Source organism: Syngnathus leptorhynchus, unplaced genomic scaffold, assembly GCF_054491065.1.
Source record: "Syngnathus leptorhynchus isolate UIUO unplaced genomic scaffold, UIUO_Slep HiC_scaffold_101, whole genome shotgun sequence".
NCBI lineage: Eukaryota > Metazoa > Chordata > Actinopteri > Syngnathiformes > Syngnathidae > Syngnathus > Syngnathus leptorhynchus.
The window spans coordinates 120001-142500 of NW_028232068.1; positions in this window are offsets into that span (position 1 = coordinate 120001).

Sequence of the window (22500 nt, forward strand, 5' to 3'; positions counted from 1 at the left end):
GCTGGAACTCTGCGCCGGCGTGGTCGAGCGTGAGGCCCCGGCCCTTTGGCTGCCTGGTACCTAAAACACTTCCATTGATCCAGCCACGGAGGGTGCTGGCTGGTGGCTCCATAGCTCCATAGCTCCATAGCACCAGAGCTCCATAGCTCCATAGCACCAGAGCTCCATAGCTCCATAGCACCAGAGCTCCATAGCTCCATAGCACCAGAGCTCCATAGCTCCATAGCACCAGAGCTCCATAGCTCCATAGCACCAGAGCTCCATAGCTCCATAGCACCAGAGCTCCATAGCTCCATAGCACCAGAGCTCCATAGCTCCATAGCACCAGAGCTCCATAGCTCCATAGCACCAGAGCTCCATAGCTCCATAGCACCAGAGCTCCATAGCTCCATAGCTCCAGGGCTCCATAGCTCCAGGGCTCCATAGCTCCATAGCTCCAGGGCTCCATAGCTCCAGGGCTCCAGGGCTCCATAGCTCCATACCTCCAGAGCTCCATAGCTCCATACTTCCAGAGCTCCATAGCTCCATAGCGCCATACTTCCATAGCTCCATAGCTCCATACTTCCATAGCACCAGAGCTCCATAGCTCCAGAGCTCCATAGCTCCAGCCTGGGTGGCTGGTGGCTCCATAGCTCCATACTTCCATAGCTCCAGTCAGAGAGTTGGCGAAAATTGCACTAAGTGCGAAAGCCCATTCATTTACAACGGCGTGTCCACAAGGCGGCGACATTTCCCCGTTACCGGTGGCTGCGCGGCGGGTGAGTGACAGAGCTTATCCGAGCGGCTGGAACTCTGCGCCGGCGTGGTCGAGCGTGAGGCCCCGGCCCTTTGGCTGCCTGGTACCTAAAACACTTCCATTGATCCAGCCACGGAGGGTGCTGGCTGGTGGCTCCATAGCTCCATAGCTCCATAGCACCAGAGCTCCATAGCTCCATACCTCCAGAGCTCCAGAGCTCCATAGCACCAGAGCTCCATAGCTCCATAGCACCAGAGCTCCATAGCACCAGAGCTCCATAGCTCCATAGCACCAGAGCTCCATAGCTCCATAGCACCAGAGCTCCATAGCTCCATAGCACCAGAGCTCCATAGCTCCATAGCTCCATAGCACCAGAGCTCCATAGCTCCATAGCACCAGAGCTCCATAGCTCCATAGCACCAGAGCTCCAGAGCTCCATAGCACCAGAGCTCCATAGCTCCATAGCACCAGAGCTCCATAGCTCCATAGCACCAGAGCTCCATAGCTCCATAGCACCAGAGCTCCATAGCTCCATAGCACCAGAGCTCCATAGCTCCATAGCACCAGAGCTCCATAGCTCCATAGCACCAGAGCTCCATAGCTCCATAGCTCCAGCCTGGGTGGCTGGTGGCTCCATAGCTCCATACTTCCATAGCTCCAGTCAGAGAGTTGGCTAAAATTGCACTAAGTGCGAAAGCCCATTCATTTACAACGGCGTGTCCACAAGGCGGCGACATTTCCCCGTTACCGGTGGCTGCGCGGCGGGTGAGTGACAGAGCTTATCCGAGCGGCTGGAACTCTGCGCCGGCGTGGTCGAGCGTGAGGCCTCGGCCCTTTGGCTGCCTGGTACCTAAAACACTTCCATTGATCCAGCCACGGAGGGTGCTGGCTGGTGGCTCCATAGCTCCATACCTCCAGAGCTCCAGAGCTCCATAGCACCAGAGCTCCATAGCTCCATAGCACCAGAGCTCCAGAGCTCCAGAGCTCCATAGCACCAGAGCTCCATAGCTCCATAGCACCAGAGCTCCATAGCACCAGAGCTCCATAGCTCCATAGCACCAGAGCTCCATAGCTCCATAGCACCAGAGCTCCATAGCTCCATAGCACCAGAGCTCCATAGCTCCATAGCACCAGAGCTCCATAGCTCCATAGCTCCATAGCTCCAGGGCTCCATAGCTCCATAGCTCCAGGGCTCCATAGCTCCAGGGCTCCAGGGCTCCATAGCTCCATAGCTCCATAGCACCAGAGCTCCATAGCTCCATAGCACCAGAGCTCCATAGCTCCATAGCACCAGAGCTCCATAGCTCCATAGCACCAGAGCTCCATAGCTCCATAGCACCAGAGCTCCATAGCTCCATAGCACCAGAGCTCCATAGCTCCATAGCACCAGAGCTCCATAGCTCCATAGCACCAGAGCTCCATAGCTCCATAGCACCAGAGCTCCATAGCTCCATAGCACCAGAGCTCCATAGCTCCATAGCACCAGAGCTCCATAGCTCCATAGCTCCAGCCTGGGTGGCTGGTGGCTCCATAGCTCCATACTTCCATAGCTCCAGTCAGAGAGTGTGCTAAAATTGCACTAAGTGCGAAAGCCCATTCATTTACAACGGCGTGTCCACAAGGCGGCGACATTTCCCCGTTACCGGTGGCTGCGCGGCGGGTGAGTGACAGAGCTTATCCGAGCGGCTGGAACTCTGCGCCGGCGTGGTCGAGCGTGAGGCCTCGGCCCTTTGGCTGCCTGGTACCTAAAACACTTCCATTGATCCAGCCACGGAGGGTGCTGGCTGGTGGCTCCATAGCTCCATAGCTCCATACCTCCAGAGCTCCAGAGCTCCATAGCACCAGAGCTCCATAGCTCCATAGCACCAGAGCTCCATAGCACCAGAGCTCCATAGCTCCATAGCACCAGAGCTCCATAGCTCCATAGCACCAGAGCTCCATAGCTCCATAGCACCAGAGCTCCATAGCTCCATAGCTCCATAGCACCAGAGCTCCATAGCTCCATAGCACCAGAGCTCCATAGCTCCATAGCACCAGAGCTCCATAGCTCCATAGCACCAGAGCTCCATAGCTCCATAGCACCAGAGCTCCATAGCTCCATAGCACCAGAGCTCCATAGCTCCATAGCACCAGAGCTCCATAGCTCCATAGCACCAGAGCTCCATAGCTCCATAGCACCAGAGCTCCATAGCTCCATAGCACCAGAGCTCCATAGCTCCATAGCACCAGAGCTCCATAGCTCCATAGCTCCAGCCTGGGTGGCTGGTGGCTCCATAGCTCCATACTTCCATAGCTCCAGTCAGAGAGTTGGCTAAAATTGCACTAAGTGCGAAAGCCCATTCATTTACAACGGCGTGTCCACAAGGCGGCGACATTTCCCCGTTACCGGTGGCTGCGCGGCGGGTGAGTGACAGAGCTTATCCGAGCGGCTGGAACTCTGCGCCGGCGTGGTCGAGCGTGAGGCCTCGGCCCTTTGGCTGCCTGGTACCTAAAACACTTCCATTGATCCAGCCACGGAGGGTGCTGGCTGGTGGCTCCATAGCTCCATACCTCCAGAGCTCCAGAGCTCCATAGCACCAGAGCTCCATAGCTCCATAGCACCAGAGCTCCATAGCACCAGAGCTCCATAGCTCCATAGCACCAGAGCTCCATAGCTCCATAGCACCAGAGCTCCATAGCTCCATAGCACCAGAGCTCCATAGCTCCATAGCTCCATAGCACCAGAGCTCCATAGCTCCATAGCACCAGAGCTCCATAGCTCCATAGCACCAGAGCTCCATAGCTCCATAGCACCAGAGCTCCATAGCTCCATAGCACCAGAGCTCCATAGCTCCATAGCACCAGAGCTCCATAGCTCCATAGCACCAGAGCTCCATAGCTCCATAGCACCAGAGCTCCATAGCTCCATAGCACCAGAGCTCCATAGCTCCATAGCTCCAGCCTGGGTGGCTGGTGGCTCCATAGCTCCATACTTCCATAGCTCCAGTCAGAGAGTGTGCTAAAATTGCACTAAGTGCGAAAGCCCATTCATTTACAACGGCGTGTCCACAAGGCGGCGACATTTCCCCGTTACCGGTGGCTGCGCGGCGGGTGAGTGACAGAGCTTATCCGAGCGGCTGGAACTCTGCGCCGGCGTGGTCGAGCGTGAGGCCTCGGCCCTTTGGCTGCCTGGTACCTAAAACACTTCCATTGATCCAGCCACGGAGGGTGCTGGCTGGTGGCTCCATAGCTCCATAGCTCCATACCTCCAGAGCTCCAGAGCTCCATAGCACCAGAGCTCCATAGCTCCATAGCACCAGAGCTCCATAGCACCAGAGCTCCATAGCTCCATAGCACCAGAGCTCCATAGCTCCATAGCACCAGAGCTCCATAGCTCCATAGCACCAGAGCTCCATAGCTCCATAGCTCCATAGCACCAGAGCTCCATAGCTCCATAGCACCAGAGCTCCATAGCTCCATAGCACCAGAGCTCCATAGCTCCATAGCACCAGAGCTCCATAGCTCCATAGCACCAGAGCTCCATAGCTCCATAGCTCCATAGCACCAGAGCTCCATAGCTCCATAGCACCAGAGCTCCATAGCTCCATAGCACCAGAGCTCCATAGCTCCATAGCACCAGAGCTCCATAGCTCCATAGCACCAGAGCTCCATAGCTCCATAGCACCAGAGCTCCATAGCTCCATAGCACCAGAGCTCCATAGCTCCATAGCACCAGAGCTCCATAGCTCCATAGCACCAGAGCTCCATAGCTCCATAGCTCCAGGGCTCCATAGCTCCATAGCTCCAGGGCTCCATAGCTCCAGGGCTCCAGGGCTCCATAGCTCCAGGGCTCCATAGCTCCAGGGCTCCAGGGCTCCATAGCTCCATACCTCCAGAGCTCCATACCTCCAGAGCTCCAGAGCTCCATAGCACCAGAGCTCCATGGCTTCAGAGCTCCATAGCACCATAGCTCCATACCTCCAGAGCTCCAGGGCTCCATAGCTCCATAGCTCCATAGCTCCATACCTCCAGAGCTCCATAGCACCAGAGCTCCATGGCTCCATAGCTCCAGCCTGGGTGGCTGGTGGCTCCATAGCTCCATACTTCCATAGCTCCAGTCAGAGAGTTGGCGAAAATTGCACTAAGTGCGAAAGCCCATTCATTTACAACGGCGTGTCCGCCAGGCGGCGACATTTCCCCGTTACCGGTGGCTGCGCGGCGGGTGAGTGACAGAGCTTATCCGAGCGGCTGGAACTCTGCGCCGGCGTGGTCGAGCGGCTGGCCTCGGTAGTTGAGGTACCAGGGGTGGGCCGGGGAGCTCCAGGCGGGGCTTGTGAGAGAGTGAAGCCGAGCGGCTGGAACTCTCGGCCGGCCTGGTCGAGCGGCTGGCCTCGGTAGTTGAGGTACCAGGCGCGGGCGTGGGAGCTCCAGGCGGGGCTTGTGAGAGAGTGAAGCCGAGCGGCTGGAACTCTGGGCCGGCGTGGTTGAGCCACGGAGGGTGCTGGCTGGTGGCTCCATAGCTCCATACCTCCAGAGCTCCATAGCTCCATAGCACCAGAGCTCCATAGCTCCATAGCACCAGAGCTCCATAGCACCAGAGCTCCATAGCTCCATAGCACCAGAGCTCCATAGCTCCATAGCACCAGAGCTCCATAGCTCCATAGCTCCATAGCACCAGAGCTCCATAGCTCCATAGCACCAGAGCTCCATAGCTCCATAGCACCAGAGCTCCATAGCTCCATAGCACCAGAGCTCCATAGCTCCATAGCACCAGAGCTACATAGCTCCATAGCACCAGAGCTCCATAGCTCCATAGCACCAGAGCTCCATAGCTCCATAGCTCCAGGGCTCCATAGCTCCAGGGCTCCATAGCTCCATAGCTCCAGGGCTCCATAGCTCCAGGGCTCCAGGGCTCCATAGCTCCATAGCTCCAGGGCTCCATAGCTCCATACCTCCAGAGCTCCATAGCTCCAGCCTGGGTGGCTGGTGGCTCCATAGCTCCATACTTCCATAGCTCCAGTCAGAGAGTTGGCGAAAATTGCACTAAGTGCGAAAGCCCATTCATTTACAACGGCGTGTCCGCCAGGCGGCGACATTTCCCCGTTACCGGTGGCTGCGTGGCGGGTGAGTGACAGAGCTTATCCGAGCGGCTGGAACTCTGCGCCGGCGTGGTCGAGCGTGAGGCCCCGGCCCTTTGGCTGCCTGGTACCTAAAACACTTCCATTGATCCAGCCACGGAGGGTGCTGGCTGGTGGCTCCATAGCTCCATAGCTCCATAGCACCAGAGCTCCATAGCTCCATAGCACCAGAGCTCCATAGCTCCATAGCACCAGAGCTCCATAGCTCCATAGCACCAGAGCTCCATAGCTCCATAGCACCAGAGCTACATAGCTCCATAGCACCAGAGCTCCATAGCTCCATAGCACCAGAGCTCCATAGCTCCATAGCACCAGAGCTCCATAGCTCCATAGCACCAGAGCTCCATAGCTCCATAGCACCAGAGCTCCATAGCTCCATAGCACCAGAGCTCCATAGCTCCATAGCACCAGAGCTCCATAGCTCCATAGCACCAGAGCTCCATAGCTCCATAGCACCAGAGCTCCATAGCTCCATAGCACCAGAGCTCCATAGCTCCATAGCACCAGAGCTCCATAGCTCCATAGCACCAGAGCTCCATAGCTCCATAGCTCCAGCCTGGGTGGCTGGTGGCTCCATAGCTCCATACTTCCATAGCTCCAGTCAGAGAGTTGGCTAAAATTGCACTAAGTGCGAAAGCCCATTCATTTACAACGGCGTGTCCACAAGGCGGCGACATTTCCCCGTTACCGGTGGCTGCGCGGCGGGTGAGTGACAGAGCTTATCCGAGCGGCTGGAACTCTGCGCCGGCGTGGTCGAGCGTGAGGCCTCGGCCCTTTGGCTGCCTGGTACCTAAAACACTTCCATTGATCCAGCCACGGAGGGTGCTGGCTGGTGGCTCCATAGCTCCATACCTCCAGAGCTCCAGAGCTCCATAGCACCAGAGCTCCATAGCTCCATAGCACCAGAGCTCCATAGCACCAGAGCTCCATAGCTCCATAGCACCAGAGCTCCATAGCTCCATAGCACCAGAGCTCCATAGCTCCATAGCACCAGAGCTCCATAGCTCCATAGCTCCATAGCACCAGAGCTCCATAGCTCCATAGCACCAGAGCTCCATAGCTCCATAGCACCAGAGCTCCATAGCTCCATAGCACCAGAGCTCCATAGCTCCATAGCACCAGAGCTCCATAGCTCCATAGCTCCATAGCACCAGAGCTCCATAGCACCAGAGCTCCATAGCTCCATAGCACCAGAGCTCCATAGCTCCATAGCACCAGAGCTCCATAGCTCCATAGCACCAGAGCTCCATAGCTCCATAGCACCAGAGCTCCATAGCTCCATAGCACCAGAGCTCCATAGCTCCATAGCACCAGAGCTCCATAGCTCCATAGCTCCAGGGCTCCATAGCTCCATAGCTCCAGGGCTCCATAGCTCCAGGGCTCCAGGGCTCCATAGCTCCAGGGCTCCATAGCTCCAGGGCTCCAGGGCTCCATAGCTCCATACCTCCAGAGCTCCATACCTCCAGAGCTCCAGAGCTCCATAGCACCAGAGCTCCATGGCTTCAGAGCTCCATAGCACCATAGCTCCATACCTCCAGAGCTCCAGGGCTCCATAGCTCCATAGCTCCATAGCTCCATAGCTCCATACCTCCAGAGCTCCATAGCACCAGAGCTCCATGGCTCCATAGCTCCAGCCTGGGTGGCTGGTGGCTCCATAGCTCCATACTTCCATAGCTCCAGTCAGAGAGTTGGCGAAAATTGCACTAAGTGCGAAAGCCCATTCATTTACAACGGCGTGTCCGCCAGGCGGCGACATTTCCCCGTTACCGGTGGCTGCGCGGCGGGTGAGTGACAGAGCTTATCCGAGCGGCTGGAACTCTGCGCCGGCGTGGTCGAGCGGCTGGCCTCGGTAGTTGAGGTACCAGGGGTGGGGCGGGGAGCTCCAGGCGGGTCTTGTGAGAGAGTGAAGCCGAGCGGCTGGAACTCTCGGCCGGCCTGGTCGAGCGGCTGGCCTCGGTAGTTGAGGTACCAGGGGCGGGCTGGGGAGCTCCAGGCGGGGCTTGTGAGAGAGTGAAGCCGAGCGGCTGGAACTCTGGGCCGGCCTGGTCGAGCGGCTGGCCTCGGTAGTTGAGGTACCAGGGGCGGGCTGGGGAGCTCCAGGCGGGGCTTGTGAGAGAGTGTAGCCGAGCGGCTGGAACTCTGGGCCGGCGTGGTTGAGCAGCATGCCCGCGGAGGTGGCTCTTCCATAGGCAGGGAGGGTGCTGGAGCTCCACACTTCCATAGGCAGGGAGGGTGCTGGAGCTCCACACTTCCATAGGCAGGGAGGGTGCTGGAGCTCCACACTTCCATAGGCAGGGAGGGTGCTGGAGCTCCACACTTCCATAGGCAGGGAGGGTGCTGGAGCTCCACACTTCCATAGGCAGGGAGGGTGCTGGAGCTCCACACTTCCATAGGCAGGGAGGGTGCTGGAGCTCCACACTTCCATAGGCAGGGAGGGTGCTGGAGCTCCACACTTCCATAGGCAGGGAGGGTGCTGGAGCTCCACACTTCCATAGGCAGGGAGGGTGCTGGCACATCCACACTTCCAGCCACGGAGCATGCTGGCACTTCCACCTTGCTTGCTAAGTCGGCGTGATCTTGCCCAAAAAGTCCCTCCTCACCTCCAGCTGGAAGTGGAAAAAAATCCTCCACCTGCTTGGCCGAGGTTCTGGAAGCCAGCAGCTCGCAGAATGTTGCCAAAGTTTCACTGGAAGGAAAAGAAAAGAGAAGACCGAGTGCGCATTTCACCTACCGCCGAATGTCCACAAGAGGGAAGTGTCACTCCGTCGCAGAATCTGCGCCGACGCACTCGGCACCCTTCGAATTTATGGTGCCGGTGCGGGTGTTCTGGGTGCAAAAAGGCCGCCCAAGTGGTAGAAAAAAATCAGACTTCGTCTCTTAGGTCGAAATTAATGCCAAGTTTTGAAATGCGCTGGCAGGGGTGGACCAGGGCCCGTTAGAAGTGCTTAGCCGAGGTCCTGGAAGCCTAACCCGGCGTGATCTTGTGCAAAAAGCCGCTGCTGAGCTCCAGCTGGAAGTGTAAAAAGAACCGGGCTGGATCAAAAAAAGAACCGGGCGGCCCTTTAAAATTGCTTAGCCGAGGTCCTGGAACCCTAACCCGGCGTGATCTTGTGCAAAAAGCCGCTGCTGAGCTCCAGCTGGAAGTGTAAAAAGAACCGGGCTGGTTCAAAAAAAGAACCGGGCGACCCGTTAGAAGTGCTTAGCCGAGGTCCTGGAAGCCTAACCCGGCGTGATCTTGTGCAAAAAGCCGCTGCTGAGCTCCAGCTGGAAGTGGAAAAAGAACCGGGCTGGATCAAAAAAGAACCGGGCGACCCGTTAAAATTGCTTAGCCGAGGTCCTGGAAGCCTAACACGGCGTGATCTTGTGCAAAAAGCCGCTCCCGAGCTCCAGCTGGAAGTGTAAAAAGAACCAGGCTGGATAAAAAAAAGAACCGGGCTGGATAAAAAAAAAGAACCGGGCGGCCCGTTAAAATTGCTTAGCCGAGGTCCTGGAAGCCTAACCCGGCGTGATCTTGTGCAAAAAGCCGCTCCCGAGCTCCAGCTGGAAGTGTAAAAAGAACCGGGCTGGATAAAAAAAGAACCGGGCTGGATCAAAAAAGAACCGGGCGACCCGTTAAAATTGCTTAGCCGAGGTCCTGGAAGCCTAACACGGCGTGTTCTTGTGCAAAAAGCCGCTCCCAAGCTCCAGCTGGAAGTGTAAAAAGAACCGGGCTGGATAAAAAAAAGAACCGGGCTGGATCAAAAAAGAACCGGGCGACCCGTTAAAATTGCTTAGCCGAGGTCCTGGAAGCCTAACACGGCGTGATCTTGTGCAAAAAGCCGCTCCCGAGCTCCAGCTGGAAGTGTAAAAAGAACCGGGCTGGATAAAAAAAGAACCGGGCTGGATAAAAAAAAGAACCGGGCGACCCGTTAAAATTGCTTAGCCGAGGTCCTGGAAGCCTAACACGGCGTGTTCTTGTGCAAAAAGCCGCTCCCGAGCTCCAGCTGGAAGTGTAAAAAGAACCAGGCTGGATAAAAAAAAGAACCGGGCTGGATCAAAAAAGAACCGGGCGACCCGTTAAAATTGCTTAGCCGAGGTCCTGGAAGCCTAACACGGCGTGATCTTGTGCAAAAAGCCGCTCCCGAGCTCCAGCTGGAAGTGTAAAAAGAACCAGGCTGGATAAAAAAAAGAACCGGGCTGGTTCAAAAAAGAACCGGGCAACCCGTTAAAATTGCTTAGCCGAGGTCCTGGAAGCCTAACACGGCGTGTTCTTGTGCAAAAAGCCGCTCCCGAGCTCCAGCTGGAAGTGTAAAAAGAACCAGGCTGGATAAAAAAAAGAACCGGGCTGGATCAAAAAAGAACCGGGCGACCCGTTAAAATTGCTTAGCCGAGGTCCTGGAAGCCTAACACGGCGTGATCTTGTGCAAAAAGCCGCTCCCGAGCTCCAGCTGGAAGTGTAAAAAGAACCGGGCTGGATAAAAAAAGAACCGGGCTGGATAAAAAAAAAAGAACCGGGCGACCCGTTAAAATTGCTTAGCCGAGGTCCTGGAAGCCTAACACGGCGTGATCTTGTGCAAAAAGCCGCTCCCGAGCTCCAGCTGGAAGTGTAAAAAGAACCAGGCTGGATAAAAAAAAGAACCGGGCTGGATCAAAAAAGAACCGGGCGACCCGTTAAAATTGCTTAGCCGAGGTCCTGGAAGCCTAACACGGCGTGTTCTTGTGCAAAAAGCCGCTCCCGAGCTCCAGCTGGAAGTGTAAAAAGAACCAGGCTGGATAAAAAAAAGAACCGGGCTGGATCAAAAAAGAACCGGGCGACCCGTTAAAATTGCTTAGCCGAGGTCCTGGAAGCCTAACACGGCGTGTTCTTGTGCAAAAAGCCGCTCCCGAGCTCCAGCTGGAAGTGTAAAAAGAACCAGGCTGGATAAAAAAAAGAACCGGGCTGGATCAAAAAAGAACCGGGCGACCCGTTAAAATTGCTTAGCTGAGGTCCTGGAAGCCTAACACGGCGTGATCTTGTGCAAAAAGCCGCTCCCGAGCTCCAGCTGGAAGTGTAAAAAGAACCGGGCTGGATAAAAAAAAGAACCGGGCTGGATAAAAAAAAAGAACCGGGCGGCCCGTTAAAATTGCTTAGCCGAGGTCCTGGAAGCCTAACCCGGCGTGATCTTGTGCAAAAAGCCGCTCCCGAGCTCCAGCTGGAAGTGTAAAAAGAACCGGGCTGGATAAAAAAAGAACCGGGCTGGATCAAAAAAGAACCGGGCGACCCGTTAAAATTGCTTAGCCGAGGTCCTGGAAGCCTAACACGGCGTGTTCTTGTGCAAAAAGCCGCTCCCAAGCTCCAGCTGGAAGTGTAAAAAGAACCGGGCTGGATAAAAAAAAGAACCGGGCTGGATCAAAAAAGAACCGGGCGACCCGTTAAAATTGCTTAGCCGAGGTCCTGGAAGCCTAACACGGCGTGATCTTGTGCAAAAAGCCGCTCCCGAGCTCCAGCTGGAAGTGTAAAAAGAACCGGGCTGGATAAAAAAAGAACCGGGCTGGATAAAAAAAAGAACCGGGCGACCCGTTAAAATTGCTTAGCCGAGGTCCTGGAAGCCTAACACGGCGTGTTCTTGTGCAAAAAGCCGCTCCCGAGCTCCAGCTGGAAGTGTAAAAAGAACCAGGCTGGATAAAAAAAAGAACCGGGCTGGATCAAAAAAGAACCGGGCGACCCGTTAAAATTGCTTAGCCGAGGTCCTGGAAGCCTAACACGGCGTGATCTTGTGCAAAAAGCCGCTCCCGAGCTCCAGCTGGAAGTGTAAAAAGAACCAGGCTGGATAAAAAAAAGAACCGGGCTGGTTCAAAAAAGAACCGGGCAACCCGTTAAAATTGCTTAGCCGAGGTCCTGGAAGCCTAACACGGCGTGTTCTTGTGCAAAAAGCCGCTCCCGAGCTCCAGCTGGAAGTGTAAAAAGAACCAGGCTGGATAAAAAAAAGAACCGGGCTGGATCAAAAAAGAACCGGGCGACCCGTTAAAATTGCTTAGCCGAGGTCCTGGAAGCCTAACACGGCGTGATCTTGTGCAAAAAGCCGCTCCCGAGCTCCAGCTGGAAGTGTAAAAAGAACCGGGCTGGATAAAAAAAGAACCGGGCTGGATAAAAAAAAAGAACCGGGCGACCCGTTAAAATTGCTTAGCCGAGGTCCTGGAAGCCTAACACGGCGTGATCTTGTGCAAAAAGCCGCTCCCGAGCTCCAGCTGGAAGTGTAAAAAGAACCAGGCTGGATAAAAAAAAGAACCGGGCTGGATCAAAAAAGAACCGGGCGACCCGTTAAAATTGCTTAGCCGAGGTCCTGGAAGCCTAACACGGCGTGTTCTTGTGCAAAAAGCCGCTCCCGAGCTCCAGCTGGAAGTGTAAAAAGAACCAGGCTGGATAAAAAAAAGAACCGGGCTGGATCAAAAAAGAACCGGGCGACCCGTTAAAATTGCTTAGCCGAGGTCCTGGAAGCCTAACACGGCGTGTTCTTGTGCAAAAAGCCGCTCCCGAGCTCCAGCTGGAAGTGTAAAAAGAACCAGGCTGGATAAAAAAAAGAACCGGGCTGGTTCAAAAAAGAACCGGGCAACCCGTTAAAATTGCTTAGCCGAGGTCCTGGAAGCCTAACACGGCGTGTTCTTGTGCAAAAAGCCGCTCCCGAGCTCCAGCTGGAAGTGTAAAAAGAACCAGGCTGGATAAAAAAAAGAACCGGGCTGGATCAAAAAAGAACCGGGCGACCCGTTAAAATTGCTTAGCCGAGGTCCTGGAAGCCTAACACGGCGTGATCTTGTGCAAAAAGCCGCTCCCGAGCTCCAGCTGGAAGTGTAAAAAGAACCGGGCTGGATAAAAAAAGAACCGGGCTGGATAAAAAAAAAGAACCGGGCGACCCGTTAAAATTGCTTAGCCGAGGTCCTGGAAGCCTAACACGGCGTGATCTTGTGCAAAAAGCCGCTCCCGAGCTCCAGCTGGAAGTGTAAAAAGAACCAGGCTGGATAAAAAAAAGAACCGGGCTGGATCAAAAAAGAACCGGGCGACCCGTTAAAATTGCTTAGCCGAGGTCCTGGAAGCCTAACACGGCGTGTTCTTGTGCAAAAAGCCGCTCCCGAGCTCCAGCTGGAAGTGTAAAAAGAACCAGGCTGGATAAAAAAAAGAACCGGGCTGGATCAAAAAAGAACCGGGCGACCCGTTAAAATTGCTTAGCCGAGGTCCTGGAAGCCTAACACGGCGTGTTCTTGTGCAAAAAGCCGCTCCCGAGCTCCAGCTGGAAGTGTAAAAAGAACCAGGCTGGATAAAAAAAAGAACCGGGCTGGATCAAAAAAGAACCGGGCGACCCGTTAAAATTGCTTAGCTGAGGTCCTGGAAGCCTAACACGGCGTGATCTTGTGCAAAAAGCCGCTCCCGAGCTCCAGCTGGAAGTGTAAAAAGAACCGGGCTGGATAAAAAAAAAGAACCGGGCTGGTTCAAAAAAGAACCGGGCAACCCGTTAAAATTGCTTAGCCGAGGTCCTGGAAGCCTAACCCGGCGTGATCTTGCCCGAAAGTCGGCCTCTATACTTCCATTTTAGGTACCAGGGGCTATTAGTGTACTTGGTCCCACTAGTCAGTGTACTCATCCAGTTACCCCCCGTTTTCCAAAACACCATCGGCACGTATAAGGGGGGGACTCTTGAGAGAGATGAGGTATATGGCAGCGCAACACCAATCCGCTCCGCGCTGGTTCCCATGTCGGCTACGGATGAATAAAACCAGCCTGTCCCCCCTGGAGCTCACGAGACACGGAATTTTTTCTAAGTGCCAACGGCTCTTCCGAGCAAACGTGTCCGCTCCGGCTGGTTCCCCCGTCGGCCTCGAATGACGAAAAATGCCGGTCTCCGCCCGGAGCTCATGACAAACGAAAAATTTTCTAAGTGCCAACGGCACTAGCGAGCGAATGTGTCCGCTCGGCGCTGGTTCCCGGGTCGAACCCGGAAGACGAAAAACGCCGCTCTCCGCCCGGAGCTCATGACAAACGAAAAATTTTCTAAGTGCCAACGGCACTAGCGAGCGAATGTGTCCGCTCGGCGCTGGTTCCCGGGTCGAACCCGGAAGACGAAAAACGCCGCTCTCCGCCCGGAGCTCATGACAAACGAAAAATTTTCTAAGTGCCAACGGCACTAGCGAGCGAATGTGTCCGCTCGGCGCTGGTTCCCGGGTCGAACCCGGAAGACGAAAAACGCCGCTCTCCGCCCGGAGCTCATGACAAACGAAAAATTTTCTAAGTGCCAACGGCACTAGCGAGCGAATGTGTCCGCTCGGCGCTGGTTCCCGGGTCGAACCCGGAAGACGAAAAACGCCGCTCTCCGCCCGGAGCTCATGACAAACGAAAAATTTTCTAAGTGCCAACGGCACTAGCGAGCGAATGTGTCCGCTCGGCGCTGGTTCCCGGGTCGAACCCGGAAGACGAAAAACGCCGCTCTCCGCCCGGAGCTCATGACAAACGAAAAATTTTCTAAGTGCCAACGGCACTAGCGAGCGAATGTGTCCGCTCGGCGCTGGTTCCCGGGTCGAACCCGGAAGACGAAAAACGCCGCTCTCCGCCCGGAGCTCATGACAAACGAAAAATTTTCTAAGTGCCAACGGCACTAGCGAGCGAATGTGTCCGCTCGGCGCTGGTTCCCGGGTCGAACCCGGAAGACGAAAAACGCCGCTCTCCGCCCGGAGCTCATGACAAACGAAAAATTTTCTAAGTGCCAACGGCACTAGCGAGCGAATGTGTCCGCTCGGCGCTGGTTCCCGGGTCGAACCCGGAAGACGAAAAACGCCGCTCTCCGCCCGGAGCTCATGACAAACGAAAAATTTTCTAAGTGCCAACGGCACTAGCGAGCGAATGTGTCCGCTCGGCGCTGGTTCCCGGGTCGAACCCGGAAGACGAAAAACGCCGCTCTCCGCCCGGAGCTCATGACAAACGAAAAATTTTCTAAGTGCCAACGGCACTAGCGAGCGAATGTGTCCGCTCGGCGCTGGTTCCCGGGTCGAACCCGGAAGACGAAAAACGCCGCTCTCCGCCCGGAGCTCATGACAAACGAAAAATTTTCTAAGTGCCAACGGCACTAGCGAGCGAATGTGTCCGCTCGGCGCTGGTTCCCGGGTCGAACCCGGAAGACAAAAAACGCCGGTCTCCGCCCGGAGCTCATGACAAACGAAAAATTTTCTAAGTGCCAACGGCACTAGCGAGCGAATGTGTCCGCTCGGCGCTGGTTCCCGGGTCGAACCCGGAAGACGAAAAACGCCGCTCTCCGCCCGGAGCTCATGACAAACGAAAAATTTTCTAAGTGCCAACGGCACTTGCGAGCGAATGTGTCCGCTCGGCGCTGGTTCCCGGGTCGGACCCGGAAGACGAAAAACGCCGGTCTCCGCCCGGAGCTCATGACAAACGAAAAATTTTCTAAGTGCCAACGGCACTAGCGAGCGAATGTGTCCGCTCGGCGCTGGTTCCCGGGTCGGACCCGGAAGACGAAAAACGCCGGTCCTCGCCTGGAGGTCCCAGCAAAATCGGCGAAAAAACGACTAAGTGTCAACTTTCGAAAAAACGACTAAGTGCCCACGGCTCTGCGGGGCTTGTGAGTCCGCCCCGCGCCGGTTCGGTGGTCGGCCTCAAAAAGCAAAAAATCAGCCTCTCTCCCTGGAGCTCACCTCGAGGTACCAGGGGGTGAGGTACCCGGGCTAAGGTGCAGTACCTTTTTTGGTCTTCAGGTGCGCCAGAGTACAATGAAATGGTCCCAGTAGTCAGTGTACTCATCGACTTTCCCCCCGTTTTCCAAAGCACCTCGTTTACGAGTATGGAGGAGATGGTGCTGGTCTCCCCACGGCGTCGGACACGCCGTCCTCGACAGCACAAGGTCGGATAGAAGACCTGGAAAGCGCCGTGGCACGCGCTGGAGGTGGGCACTTTGGCGAAAAAACGACTAAGTGTCAACTTTCGAAAAAACGACTAAGTGTCAACTTTCGAAAAAACGGCTAAGTGTCAACTTTCGAAAAAACGACTAAGTGTCACCTCTCTGAAAAAATGGCAAAGTGTCGCCTCTCTGAAATTTTTCTAAGTGCCCACGGCTCTGCGGGCTCGTGCATCCGAGCCGCGCCGGTTCTGCAACCGGCCTAGAATGACGAAAAATAACGGTCTCCTCCTGGAGCTCACAGCCAATTGTGGCGAAAAAGTGGCAAAGTGCCCACGGCCCTGCCGAGCTTTGGCGTCCGCTCAGCGCCGGTGCCGCAGTCGGCCTCGAATGACGAAAAATGACGGTCTCCTCCTGGAGCTCACAGCCAACTTGGCAAAAAGTTTCTAAGTGCCCACGGCCCTGCCGAGCTTTGGCGTCCGCCCAGCGCCGGTTCCGCAGTCGGCCTCGAATGACGAAAAATAACGGTCTCCTCCTGGAGCTCACAGCCAACTTGGCAAAAAGTTTCTAAGTGCCCACGGCCCTGCCGAGCTTTGGCGTCCGCTCAGCGCCGGTGCCGCAGTCGGCCTCGAATGACGAAAAATGACGGTCTCCTCCTGGAGCTCACAGCCAACTTGGCAAAAAGTTTCTAAGTGCCCACGGCCCTGCCGAGCTTTGGCGTCCGCCCAGCGCCGGTTCCGCAGTCGGCCTCGAATGACGAAAAATAACGGTCTCCTCCTGGAGCTCACAGCCAACTTGGCAAAAAGTTTCTAAGTGCCCACGGCCCTGCCGAGCTTTGGCGTCCGCTCAGCGCCGGTGCCGCAGTCGGCCTCGAATGACGAAAAATGACGGTCTCCTCCTGGAGCTCACAGCCAACTTGGCAAAAAGTTTCTAAGTGCCCACGGCCCTGCCGAGCTTTGGCGTCCGCCCAGCGCCGGTTCCGCAGTCGGCCTCGAATGACGAAAAATAACGGTCTCCTCCTGGAGCTCACAGCCAACTTGGCAAAAAGTTTCTAAGTGCCCACGGCCCTGCCGAGCTTTGGCGTCCGCCCAGCGCCGGTTCCGCAGTCGGCCTCGAATGACGAAAAATAACGGTCTCCTCCTGGAGCTCACAGCCAACTTGGCAAAAAGTTTCTAAGTGCCCACGGCCCTGCCGAGCTTTGGCGTCCGCCCAGCGCCGGTTCCGCAGTCGGCCTCGAATGACGAAAAATAACGGTCTCCTCCTGGAGCTCACAGCCAACTTGGCAAAAAGTTTCTAAGTGCCCACGGCCCTGCCGAGCTTTGGCGTCCGCTCAGCGCCGGTTCCGCAGTCGGCCTCGAATGACGAAAAATGACGGTCTCCTCCTGGAGCTCACAGCCAACTTGGCAAAAAGTTTCTAAGTGCCCACGGCCCTGCCGAGCTTTGGCGTCCGCCCAGCGCCGGTTCCGCAGTCGGCCTCGAATGACGAAAAATAACGGTCTCCTCCTGGAGCTCACAGCCAACTTGGCAAAAAGTTTCTAAGTGCCCACGGCCCTGCCGAGCTTTGGCGTCCGCCCAGCGCCGGTTCCGCAGTCGGCCTCGAATGACGAAAAATAACGGTCTCCTCCTGGAGCTCACAGCCAACTTGGCAAAAAGTTTCTAAGTGCCCACGGCCCTGCCGAGCTTTGGCGTCCGCTCAGCGCCGGTGCCGCAGTCGGCCTCGAATGACGAAAAATGACGGTCTCCTCCTGGAGCTCACAGCCAACTTGGCAAAAAGTTTCTAAGTGCCCACGGCCCTGCCGAGCTTTGGCATCCGCCCAGCGCCGGTTCCGCAGTCGGCCTCGAATGACGAAAAATAACGGTCTCCTCCTGGAGCTCACAGCCAACTTGGCAAAAAGTTTCTAAGTGCCCACGGCCCTGCCGAGCTTTGGCGTCCGCCCAGCGCCGGTTCCGCAGTCGGCCTCGAATGACGAAAAATAACGGTCTCCTCCTGGAGCTCACAGCCAACTTGGCAAAAAGTTTCTAAGTGCCCACGGCCCTGCCGAGCTTTGGCATCCGCCCAGCGCCGGTTCCGCAGTCGGCCTCGAATGACGAAAAATGACGGTCTCCTCCTGGAGCTCACAGCCAACTTGGCAAAAAGTTTCTAAGTGCCCACGGCCCTGCCGAGCTTTGGCGTCCGCCCAGCGCCGGTTCCGCAGTCGGCCTCGAATGACGAAAAATAACGGTCTCCTCCTGGAGCTCACAGCCAACTTGGCAAAAAGTTTCTAAGTGCCCACGGCCCTGCCGAGCTTTGGCGTCCGCTCAGCGCCGGTGCCGCAGTCGGCCTCGAATGACGAAAAATGACGGTCTCCTCCTGGAGCTCACAGCCAACTTGGCAAAAAGTTTCTAAGTGCCCACGGCCCTGCCGAGCTTTGGCGTCCGCCCAGCGCCGGTTCCGCAGTCGGCCTCGAATGACGAAAAATAACGGTCTCCTCCTGGAGCTCACAGCCAACTTGGCAAAAAGTTTCTAAGTGCCCACGGCCCTGCCGAGCTTTGGCGTCCGCCCAGCGCCGGTTCCGCAGTCGGCCTCGAATGACGAAAAATAACGGTCTCCTCCTGGAGCTCACAGCCAACTTGGCAAAAAGTTTCTAAGTGCCCACGGCCCTGCCGAGCTTTGGCGTCCGCCCAGCGCCGGTTCCGCAGTCGGCCTCGAATGACGAAAAATAACGGTCTCCTCCTGGAGCTCACAGCCAACTTGGCAAAAAGTTTCTAAGTGCCCACGGCCCTGCCGAGCTTTGGCGTCCGCCCAGCGCCGGTTCCGCAGTCGGCCTCGAATGACGAAAAATAACGGTCTCCTCCTGGAGCTCACAGCCAACTTGGCAAAAAGTTTCTAAGTGCCCACGGCCCTGCCGAGCTTTGGCGTCCGCCCAGCGCCGGTTCCGCAGTCGGCCTCGAATGACGAAAAATAACGGTCTCCTCCTGGAGCTCACAGCCAACTTGGCAAAAAGTTTCTAAGTGCCCACGGCCCTGCCGAGCTTTGGCGTCCGCCCAGCGCCGGTTCCGCAGTCGGCCTCGAATGACGAAAAATAACGGTCTCCTCCTGGAGCTCACAGCCAACTTGGCAAAAAGTTTCTAAGTGTCACATCTCTGAAAAAACGGCTAAGTGTCGACTTTCGAAAAAACGGCAAAGTGTCACATCTCTGAAAAAACGGCTAAGTGTCGACTTTCGAAAAAACGGCTAAGTGTCAACTTTCGAAAAAACGGCTAAGTGTCGCCTCTCTGAAAAAACGGCAAAGTGTCAACTTTCGAAAAAACGACAGAGTGTCGCCTCTCTGAAAAAACGACTAAGTGTCGACTCTGAGAAAATGGCAAAGTGCCCACGGCTCTGCGGGCTCGTGCATCCGACCCGCGCCGGTTCCCCAGCCGGCCTGAAATAAGGCAAAACCAGCCTCTCCGCCTGGAGCTCAGAGCCAACTTGGCGAATATTTTCTAAGTGCCCACGGCTCTGCGTGGCTACGGCGTCTGCCCAGCGCCGGTTCCTGGGTCGAACCCCGAGGACGAGGAATGCCGGTCTCCGCCTGGAGGTCCCAGCTTAATCGGCGAAAATTTTCTAAGTGCCCACGGCTCTGCCGGGCTCGTGCATCCGACCCGCGCCGGTTCCCCAGCCGGCCTGAAATAAGGCAAAACCAGGCTCTCCCCCTGGAGCTCAGAGCCAATTGTGGCGAAAAAACGACTAAGTGTCAACTTTCGAAAAAACGACTAAGTGTCAACTTTCCAAAAAAACGGCTAAGTGTCGACTTTCGAAAAAACGGCTAAGTGTCAACTTTCGAAAAAACGACTAAGTGTCGCCTCTGAAAAAACGACTAAGTGTCGCCTCTCTGAAAAAACGACTAAGTGCCCACGGCTCTGGGGGGCTTGTGAGTCCGCCCCGCGCCGGTTCGGCGGTCGGCCTCAAAAAGCGAAAAATCAGCCTCTCTCCCTGGAGCTCACCAAAAATTTGTCGAAATTTTTCTAAGTTCTCCTCGAGGTACCAGGGGGTGAGGTACCCGGGCTAAGGTGCAGTACCTTTTTTGGTCTTCAGGTGCGCCAGAGTACAATGAAATGGTCCCAGTAGTCAGTGTACTCATCGACTTTCCCCCCGTTTTCCAAAGCACCCCGTTTACGAGTATGGAGGAGATGGTGCTGGTCTCCCCACGGCGTCGGACACGCCGTCCTCGACAGCACAAGGTCGGATAGAAGACCTGAAAAGCGCCGTGGCACGCGCTGGAGGTGTCACTGTGGCGAAAAAGTGACTAAGTGTCAACTTTCGAAAAAACGGCTAAGTGTCAACTTTCGAAAAAACGGCTAAGTGTCAACTTTCGAAAAAACTGCTAAGTGTCAACTTTCGAAAAAACGACTAAGTGTCGCCTCTCTGAAAAAACGGCAAAGTGTCAACTTTCGAAAAAACGACTAAGTGTCAACTTTCGAAAAAACGACTAAGTGTCACCTCTCTGAAAAAATGGCAAAGTGTCAACTGCGAATGTGGTGGTGCATGGAAGGAAGTGGAGGACGGCCGCCTCCTTAAACACAGGCCGGAGAGGAGCGTCAGGGCCAGGCTCCTCAAACATGGACCGAGTGTCGCCCTTAACACAGACCAAGGGGAGGACGGCCGCCTCCTTAAACACAGGCCGGAGAGGAGCGTCAGGGCCAGGCTCCTCAAACATGGACCGAGTGTCGCCCTTAACACAGACCAAGGGGAGGACGGCCGCCTCCTTAAACACAGGCCGGAGAGGAGCGTCAGGGCCAGGCTCCTCAAACATGGACCGAGTGTCGCCCTTAACACGGACCAAGGGGAGGACGGCCGCCTCCTTAAACACAGGCCGGAGAGGAGCGTCAGGGCCAGGCTCCTCAAACATGGACCGAGTGTCGCCCTTAACACGGACCAAGGGGAGGACGGCCGCCTCCTTAAACACAGGCCGGAGAGGAGCGTCAGGGCCAGGCTCCTCAAACATGGACCGAGTGTCGCCCTTAACACAGACCAAGGGGAGGACGGCCGCCTCCTTAAACACAGGCCGGAGAGGAGCGTCAGGGCCAGGCTCCTCAAACATGGACCGAGTGTCGCCCTTAACACGGACCAAGGGGAGGACGGCCGCCTCCTTAAACACAGGCCGGAGAGGAGCGTCAGGGCCAGGCTCCTCAAACATGGACCGAGTGTCGCCCTTAACACGGACCAAGGGGAGGACGGCCGCCTCCTTAAACACAGGCCGGAGAGGAGCGTCAGGGCCAGGCTCCTCAAACATGGACAGAGTGTCGCCCTTAACACAGACCAAGCGGAGGACGGCCGCCTCCCTAAATACAGGCCGAACCGGAGCGCGAGTGTCGCTCCTTAAACACGGACCGAGTGGAGGACGGCCGCCTCCTTAAACACAGGCCGAACAAAATGACACAAAGTGTCAACTGCGAATGTTGTCCATCCAAGGAAGGAGCGTGATGCCCGGCCGGCTCCTTAAACACAGGCCGAGAGTCGCCCCGGACGGTCCGCCTCGCGGCGCCCGTCTGCTCGGATAAAATGACACAAAGTGTCAACTACGAATGTTGTCCATCCAAGGAGGGAGCGTGATGCCCGGCCGGCTCCGAAAACACAGGCCGAGAGTCGCCCCGGACGGTCCGCCTCGCGGCGCCCGTCTGCTCGGATAAAATGACACAAAGTGTCAACTGCGAATGTTGTCCATCCAAGGAAGGAGCGTGATGCCCGGCCGGCTCCTTAAACACAGGCCGAGAGTCGCCCCGGACGGTCCGCCTCGCGGCGCCCGCCCGCTCGGATAAAATGACACAAAGTGTCAACTACGAATGTTGTCCATCCAAGGAAGGAGCGTGATGCCCGGCCGGCTCCTTAAACACAGGCCGAGAGTCGCCCCGGACGGTCGCCTCGCGGCGCCCGTCTGCTCGGATAAAATGACACAAAGTGTCAACTACGAATGTTGTCCATCCAAGGAGGGAGCGTGATGCCCGGCCGGCTCCGAAAACACAGGCCGAGAGTCGCCCCGGACGGTCCGCCTCGCGGCGCCCGTCTGCTCGGATAAAATGACACAAAGTGTCAACTGCGAATGTTGTCCATCCAAGGAAGGAGCGTGATGCCCGGCCGGCTCCTTAAACACAGGCCGAGAGTCGCCCCGGACGGTCCGCCTCGCGGCGCCCGCCCGCTCGGATAAAATGACACAAAGTGTCAACTACGAATGTTGTCCATCCAAGGAAGGAGCGTGATGCCCGGCCGGCTCCTTAAACACAGGCCGAGAGTCGCCCCGGACGGTCGCCTCGCGGCGCCCGTCTGCTCGGATAAAATGACACAAAGTGTCAACTACGAATGTTGTCCATCCAAGGAGGGAGCGTGATGCCCGGCCGGCTCCGAAAACACAGGCCGAGAGTCGCCCCGGACGGTCCGCCTCGCGGCGCCCGTCTGCTCGGATAAAATGACACAAAGTGTCAACTACGAATGTTGTCCATCCAAGGAGGGAGCGTGAGGCCCGGCCGGCTCCGAAAACACAGGCCGAGAGTCGCCCCGGACGGTCCGCCTCTCGAGGCGCCCGCCCGCTCGGATAAAATGACACAAAGTGTCAACTACGAATGTTGTCCATCCAAGGAGGGAGCGTGATGCCCGGCCGGCTCCGAAAACACAGGCCGAGATTCGACCCCGGACGGGCCGTCTTCTCCCGGCGCCCGCCCGCGTACGCCCCCCATCCCCGGTCGCCCGTCTGCTCCCGGCGGGCCTCCGAGTACCCCCTCACCCAACTGACCGACTGGCACTCATGACCCGCCTTGGTAGGGCCTCCATCGGCCT